The sequence below is a fragment of the Trematomus bernacchii genome, unplaced genomic scaffold (assembly GCF_902827165.1).
Source record: "Trematomus bernacchii unplaced genomic scaffold, fTreBer1.1, whole genome shotgun sequence".
NCBI lineage: Eukaryota > Metazoa > Chordata > Actinopteri > Perciformes > Nototheniidae > Trematomus > Trematomus bernacchii.
In genome coordinates this window covers 232,358-241,357 of record NW_022987708.1, presented here as the reverse complement: position 1 = coordinate 241,357, position 9,000 = coordinate 232,358, and positions in this window count along the sequence as shown.

Genomic DNA, 9,000 nt, shown 5'->3' with positions numbered 1-9,000 from the left:
CTTTGACAAGTTTACAGACAAGACGGCAGGCGAAAAGCTTTTAAAATGTGTGTTTTCTGAATGGAATCGGATCCATCAGGCTAAACTAACCTGTAGCTGCTCCTTCCACACTCACAACAACGTCATACAGACATAAATAAAGCAGCGACTGTATTCACCATGACATAGACAGTCTGTGGTTTGTACTTGTTTAACTTGTGCAGGTCTCCCTTGAAAATGAGATCTATGATCTCAATGGGACCAATCTGGTTAAATAAAGGTTTGAAATGAAATTGAAAACTTTTGTCCAGTTTCTGAACAGATATGAGGAGCTGTGAGCTCTGAGTGTGTGCTAACAGCTAACGGTTGATGTGTTGGGACATGTTGCGCTCGGGTGCTGACCAATCACGAAGCATCATTTCTTGATTGGCAGCAAAAACAACCAATCACAGCAGTGCTTCTCTGGCTGGCTCTGTCCAATCACAAACAAGAAGTGTTCTCCCTAAAGGAATACCCTTTCCGTCCAATCTGAAATGCTGTAGTGTTTTCTGAAATGCTGAAGTGTTTTCTGAAATGCTGTGGTGTTTTCTGAAATGCTGTGGTGTTTTCTGAAATGCTGTAGTGTTTTCTGAAATGCTGTAGTGTTTTCTGAAATGCTGTTGTGTTTTCTGAAATGCTGTGGTGTTTTCTGAAATGCTGTAGTGTTTTCTGAAATGCTGAAGTGTTTTCTGAAATGCTGTGGTGTTTTCTGAAATGCTGTGGTGTTTTCTGAAATGCTGTAGTGTTTTCTGAAATGCTGTGGTGTTTTCTGAAATGCTGTGGTGTTTTCTGAAATGCTGTAGTGTTTTCTGAAATGCTGTTGTGTTTTCTGAAATGCTGTAGTGTTTTCTGAAATGCTGTAGTGTTTTCTGAAATGCTGTTGTGTTTTCTGAAATGCTGTAGTGTTTTCTGAAATGCTGTAGTGTTTTCTGAAATGCTGTGTAGTGTCTTGCACTTCAGGGCCACCGTACATATATGCCAATTTGTCATGCTGGAAGGAGATTGTGGCCAACATTCAGACCTACGATCGATCAGGAGAGGGCAGATTCCTGCTGATTGAGGAGCACTTTCCTCTTATAGATGTTGGTGCATTCCTCACACAAAAGACAAGTCTATGATATTTACTGAAAGGCCATAAAAATGGATGCATAAGACCTTCATATTGCTGACTTTACTGTCAATGTTTAAAACTAATAACCAGATAAAACAAACTTTTCAAAATAAGAGCCAGGCTAAAAGCAGGTGAGATAAATACTTCCAAACTGTGACCTTTGTAGTTTGTTGTACTGTTTTTTTGTATTGCTTGTGTTTTAAATGTAAAATATACAACATTTACAAAATGTACATTATGCTTTTACATTTGCAGATCCCTCTTTGTTGTTTAAAGTCAATACATACAAATAATAAACACACAAACAATCAAAACCAATTAATCAACCGTATTCATGCCATCACATAAATATAGACAAATACTATAATATTCTGTCATGTCTACAGCATATTCCCAGTTAACTGTGCCTTAGATGTCTAGCATCTTCAGATCTAATTCCTTGTCTGCCTCACCTTTGACCCGTGTCTGTCTTTTTGGACGTTTGCCTACCAGCCTCTGCGTTTTCTCTGTTTAGCTTTTCTCACTGCTTTTCTGCGTTCAAACCACCGGTCATTGACCCATGAACTGACTGAAGAGGGGTAGCATGAGGACAGGGCCACACAAAGTCATGGGACAACAGGGACTTTAACCATGGCACTGCATGGCCACTCAAACAGTTTGTATACTGCCAAACCTTTCCTGGCACTGTAACATTTCTACTGAAGCAAGTCATGGGAGGCCATGATAGATTGCTCACTCTGGATTTGGAGTGAAACGCTTCCCTAATAAGGAAAAACAAGCATTTCAGCGACTTGAGTGTAGTATCGATACTATGATAATCACTAAAGGACCAGTATCCAAATGGATGCATAATACCTTCATATTGCTGACTTTACGGTCAATGTTTGAACATCTACTTTCTACTAATCCACTTTTCAAAACAACTGCAGGGATAGAAGCAGATAGATAAATACTGCCAAAATGTGACCTCTCTAGTGTTTAATTTGTTGTTGTTGATGGTGATTTTAATGTAAAAAAAAAACAATAAAAAAATACATCATGCGCTCACATTGGCAGTTACCTCTTTGTATTTTAAAGTAAATACCATTGAATAAAAAACACACACAATCAAAACCAAAAGTAATCGACCGTATTCATGCCATCACAGACAAATAGAATAAAATTGTGTCATGTCTAAAGCTGATTCTCAGTTATCTGTAATAACCATAGACGTCCTGCATCTTAAACTCGAATTCCTTGTCCCTTTTTGACGCCTCCCTGTCTTGATTGACGTTTGCTTGCCGCATGTGCCTTATTTATCTTGTGTAACTTTTTTACCAGTTTTACAACATTAAAATGCTCTTTTACATATTTTTTGTTGAATCTCTTTGGTATTCCATAATAATACAATACTGTGAACACTTTCATTTGCACATTAAGTAGGTATACTGTAAGTATATTTTGCTAACGATATTTCTGTATTTTTACTTAAGTGGCATTTTGAAAGCAGGAATGTTCCTTGTGATGGAGTATTTTTGGACTGTAGTATTTTCTTTTTTAGTCAAAGGTGGGGTAGGTAAGTTTGAGAAACCGGCTCGAGATACACTTTTTGTTATATTCCATGGAATGCTCTTAACATCCCGATAGCAATGAATATCTTAAGTGCTTTGACAAAGAATCCATAAAAAAATGTCATCTGTGGAAGCCGTAGTACTGTAAAAAGCACGACCAATCATTTTAGCCGGCCCGGCTAAAATAACTGGATGGCCTACCTGCCTGTCAGCCTTCCATCTGTGCACAAACGTATCTCGTGCCCTCATTGGTCATGTGCGCGTTTGTGTGTGTTGGAGGAGGGGCTCTGTAAGGAAGTGGCAGATTTTTTCCGGCTGTGTATTTTCAAATTCTAGCGATCTCGAGCCGGTTTCTCAAACTTACCTACCCTACCTTTAAAGGAAGTTTTTCCATTAATTAACACTTCTTTATTAAATATTATGAATATGTCTTTATTATCAGGCTATGTCCCACAATCCTTTAAAGTAGCAGTGATAAAACCGCTTCTTAAAAAGCACAACCTCGATCCAGAGGTTTTAGCCAATTATAGACCTATTTCTAATCTTCCGTTCCTCACAAAAAATATTGAGAAAGCGGTCGCAAAACAGTTTGTGATTACTTAAAAAACAATGATTTATTTGAAGATTTTCAGTCTGGCTTTAGAACACATCATAGCACAGAGACAGCTCTGGTTAAAGTCACAATGACCTTCTAATAGCCTCAGACAAAGGACTTGTCTCTATTCTTGTCTTGCTTGAACGCCCACATAAAATCAATCTCAAGGACCGCCTTCTTCCATCTACGTAACATTGCAAAAATCAGGCATATCTTGCCTCAAAACGATGCAGAGAAACTAGTCCATGCAATTGTTACTTCAAGGCTGGATTATTGTAACTCTTTATTATCAGGGTGTACCAAGAAGTCAGTTAAGTCGCTTCAGCTGATTCAAAATGCTGCAGCATGGGTACTAACCAGAGTTAGGAAAAGGGACCACATTACTCCTGTTCTGGCTGCCTTACACTGGCTCCCTATAGAACACAGGATAGCATTTAAAATTCTTCTTCTCGTCTACAAAGCCCTTAATGGGCAGGCGCCATCTTACCTTAAAGTGGACCTATCATGCTATATTTTAATAATATAGTGTAGGACCATACCTATATAAGGCATATTTATACTTTTTTTTTTTCAAAATACCAAACAGATCATGCATTTTAGCCATGCCTCATTTCGCTCAATTTGCACTTTTTTAGCCCTGTTTTAGCAAGGGCTGATTCTGTGAGAACAGCACCATCTACTGGCCTGGCATATGTACTACAGCGTCTCCAGCGCTTCCGAACGGCAATGGCCGTGGTTGTCTCCTCCTGATTGGTGGAGTTGGCCCAATAGCCGTAGTGCCACCGTCCTGACATCAGGACAGTGTTCAAATCTGGATCAATTTTTATCAGATCCGTTGCAGCCCCGTTTTTAGAGATTTGGGTATGGAGGAAAAGAGAGAGGGTTGTGTTTTCTGACTCTTGGTGAGTTCCCTGACACACCGGGGACACATATTCATGTATAAAAGACGTACAAAGGTGCATTTTGCATGATAGGTCCCCTTTAAAGAACTCATTATACCCTACTGTCCTACTAGGGCATTGCGTTCCAAGAATGCAGGGTTGTTGGTTGTTCCTAGAGTCTCTAAAAGTACAATGGGAGCCAGAGCCTTTTCTTATAAAGCTCCACTTTTGTGGAATCAGCTTCCAGTTTGTGTTCGGGCGGCAGACAGCCTATCCGTTTTTAAGAGTGCGCTTAAGACCTTCCTTTTTGATAAAGCTTATAGTTAGGGCTGATTAGATTCAGCCCCTAGTTTTGCTGCTATAGGCTTAGACTGTCGGGGCACACCTTACTTCTTCCTTCTCTCTGTCTGTACCTGTGTACTCTCATGTTCCCAATAACCCAGCTTCCTCCAAATTTATTTTTGGTGTCTATCTACTAGGGCTGTACCCGAATATCCGAATATTCGTTCGTTGGAGTACTATTCGGGTTTCAATTTCGTTATTCGGATATTCGTTTTGTTCATTTTTTTCCCGTTTCTTTTTCAAATTGAATTTATTGAAATCTCCAATATCAACGTAAGAGCTTGTGCCTCTTCGGGGGGTGCTAACACTTAACCATAAACGTTATCGTTTACTTTCTCCGTCTTTATATGTAGATATTACTTTTCTCCGTTAATCTCCGTCACGTTGTTTCCAAAGCAACAACAACTTGCTGTCAACAGCGCTAACTCTCCTTCAAAATAAAAGCATGTCCATAAATAGGAAGCCAAGCCAAATTACACTTAAGACATATACAACTGCAACGAAAGTAACAAACACAATGCGATATCCTTTTCAATTTCAAAGAACACAAATTGGGTTATATACATTAACAAATAACTATAAAACAACAATACTGTAGAATAACAAAATGAATGCCGTGAATACACCGAAATACACGTGTTGAAGCAGTTCGCTGCTGATTACTACGACCCCCCTCCGCGCGGGCCGAATATTCGAATGTTCGCTGCTGATTACTACCGAATATCCGGAGCCCAAAAAATGGTATTCGGGACAGCCTTACTATCTACGCCGGGATCCTGAGTCTTGGCTGATCCTGTTGCTGTGGTCCTGAGTCCTGGATCGCGAGCCCTGGATCCTGAGTCGTGGCTGTGCCTGTTGCTGTGGTCCTGAGTCCTGGATCCTGAGTCCTGGATCCTGAGTCCTGGATCCTGAGTCCTGGATCCTTAGTCCTGGATCCTGAGTCCTGGATCCTGAGTCCTGGATCCTGCATCCTGGATACTGAGTCCTGGATTTCGAGTCGTGGCTGAACCGGTCTCTGCAGTCCTGCCTGACTCTCATCATACTACTTCTCTGATGGCTCCCACAGGATTTTTGACATCCTCCTGGATTCATCTTCTTATTATAGACTCATGCATTTCCAAACATTTGGACTACCTACTATCACCTAAAGAACATATCTAGGATTAAAGGACTAATGTCACAGCAGGATTTGGAAAAACTTGTCCATGCTTTTATCTTCAGTAGACTCGACTACTGCAATGGTGTCTTTACAGGTCTCACTAAAAAATCTATTAGAAAGCTTCAGCTGATTCAGAACGCCGCTGCTCGAGTCCTCACTAACACTAAGAAAGTGGATCACATCACTCCTGTTCTGAAGTCTTTACACTGGCTTCCTGTCTGTCAAAGAATAGATTTCAAAATACTGCTGCTGGTTTATAAATGAATGGTTTAGGCCCAAAATACATTCCTGACCTACTGCTAAATTATGAACCATCCAGAACTCTCAGGTCTTCAGGGACTGGTCAGCTTTCTGTCCCCAGAGTCAGAACTAAACATGGAGAAGCAGCGTTCAGTTATTATGCTCCAAATATCTGGAACAAACTCCCAGAAACCTGCAGGTCCGCTGCAACTCTTACTACTTTTAAATCCAGGCTGAAGACTTTTCTTTTTGCCGCTGCTTTTAATTGATATATTCATATCTTAAACTGCACTGTAACTTTTATTATCTTTGCTTTTTATCTTTGCTTTTAAATGAGTGTTTTTTAATGCCATTTTCTTAAATTGAATTGCCTTGTCCCCCCAAAGGTAGTTAAAGTCATTATTGGGGTTAAAGTCGCCTCGTAGGTGGTTAAAGTCCCCTACATGTGCCGTTTTGGTTTCAAGACCCTGGTTCGCGGAGGACACCAAAAAAGTCCTAGAAAAGACAACTTAAACTTAACTAATGTGCATTTAAAGAAAAGAGGAATAGTTTTGGCGAAAACTAAAAAGGTACCATGGGGTACAGGAATTAGTTTTGGTTTCAAGACCCTGGTTCACGGAGGACACCAAAAAAGTCCTAGAAAGACAAGGTAAACTTAACTATGTGCATTTAAAAATAAAAGAGGAATAGTTTCGTCGAAAACTAAAAGGTACCATGGGGTCAGATTATAATTTTCCAAAGGGGGGTTCGTTCAGATGTGTGTATCTCACACTGCACTGTAACTGTGATTCATGTATCTTTGCTTTTAAATGAGTGTTTTTAGATATCATTTCATAATATGTTTCTTAAATGCTATTAATGTCTTTCATATTTGTAAAGCACTTTGAATTGCCTTGTGTTGAAATGTGCTATATAAATAAACTTGCCTTGTCTTGCCTTACCTATGTTGTAAATGTTTTATCTTTTCAACTTACACACGGCAGCTATTGCACGTCTGTCCGTCCTGGGAGAGGGGTCCCTCCTCTGTTGCTCTCCCTGAGGTTTCTCCCATGTTCCCCTTTAAACTGTGGGGTTTCTTTGGAAGTTGTTCCTTGTACGATGTGAGGGTCTAGGACAGAGGGTGTCGTATTGTCATACTGATATTCTGTACAAGTCCACTGAGACATTTGTGATATTGGGCTATATAAATAAACATTGATTGATTGATTGAGATACATGCAGCCTGGAGAAGCATGTTGCAGCCTTTACGAGGAGTAATACAACAGTAACACATACTGAAATGACCATTTTAATATATAAGTTAATGCAATGAGATGGCCATTGTACGGTGGCCGACAGGTGCAAACACACTACAACGGCCAAAAACACTGCCATTTCAAAAACGATGCAAATATAAAAACACAAATGTGCCAAAACACATATGAAGGAACATCTTTACCAACTTGACAACACATGCGCAGCTTTTAGAAAACATCAACAACTTCAAAACATGCAAAGCATTTACTAAAAGCGCTGCATAAACAAAATGCTGCAAGAAGCTCAAAACACAATGGGAACGGGGACACTAAAAAGTGATGCACACAGCTGGGATTGGAGCACTTGTTGAAGTTTGGGGATTATAAAGTTGGCAAACCGTCACTGTTGGCAGAGTTAGCCTGTTTTTTATAATTGTAATTGTTGTGTTAGCAAGACTAGGTTAGCTAAGAGAAGATCTGCAATAATATCTGAAGGAATCATGCGATCACGTTGTTAAAATAAACCAATAAAACTTACATTTTAGGTACATTTCCAACATCAGTGACAGTTGGCCAACGTTATAATCCCCGGACGTCAACAGGTGCTCCGGTCCCAGCTGTGTGCGTCACTTTTTAGTGTCCCCTGTTGTGTTTTGAGCTTCTTGCAGTGTATTTTATTTGCAGCATTTCGTTAATGCAATGCTTTTAGTGAATGCTGCGTATGTTTCATTAGTTGGTTAATGTTTTTCTAAATGCTTCACATGTGTTGTCAAGTTGGTGAAGATGTTTCTTCCTTTTCATGTGTTTCGGCACATTTCTGTCATTCTTTAAACTGCAGCGTGTTTCTGCTAATGGAATTTTGTTTTGGCCCACTACCATTGGAGTGATGATGAAACATTCATCTATACTGAGAATGATGACTTCCTAGTTGACACAAGTTTGTCGTTGAGGTGAAGTCATGTGATCGTCATGTAGTTTATAGCATAACCGTATTTACTTATTAACGCTTCAGTTATTATAAAAGCCATGTTAATATGTAAAGATGATCCTGATAAACAAAACGTATAGTGTCATTAACTTGTTTTTGCAACAGATCTTATTTTCTTCAATATTTCCAAATCCAATGGACAAATCACAGTGTATTCAGTCAAGGTAACCCTTGGTAACAAGGTAACAATGCAGTGGACATGGGGCAAAAGATGAAGGTGGAGCCTGATGTACTCACTACTGTGTTTACCTGCATGGCTGCTCGGGAACAGGTAAACACCAGAAGATTTGCAGTGGTTTCTGATCATTTGCCAATTGTTAAGACATTATGCAAGGAATGGATCAACTTTAGCTGCATGAGACAATACATTATTCTTTAAAAGAATGTTTGTGATTTAGACTGGACATTAAATAATATGTGGATTGTATGTATATTATACATGTATGTACATTTATTATATTATTCTGAAAGGATAAAGTAGATTATACAGGGAGGAGAAGACCAAGGATCCATCCAAGGGAAAACTACATCTCTCTTAGCTTTAAAGACAATGAGATGGACAAAGATTTAATATTCTTTTTACAATTGGTTTTATTATTGGGAACATTTCACACATTAAAAAAAATTGACTGACTCTAATCTGACACTTTTGTCATGGCCTGAATATGGCATAAAAATAGGAAGGAGATGATATTGATTTCTGTTATAATATTGTACATGCACATAGTTCAATTTTAGTTAGTTATTTAATACAATGTGTGGATATGTTTACATGTGAATATATATGTATCCACTGTATCCCTGGTCTGATCAGTTTTGTTGTTGGGTCCTGTTCAGTAAAAAATATTAAATTAAGTAAACTCAATCAGATCATCATAATC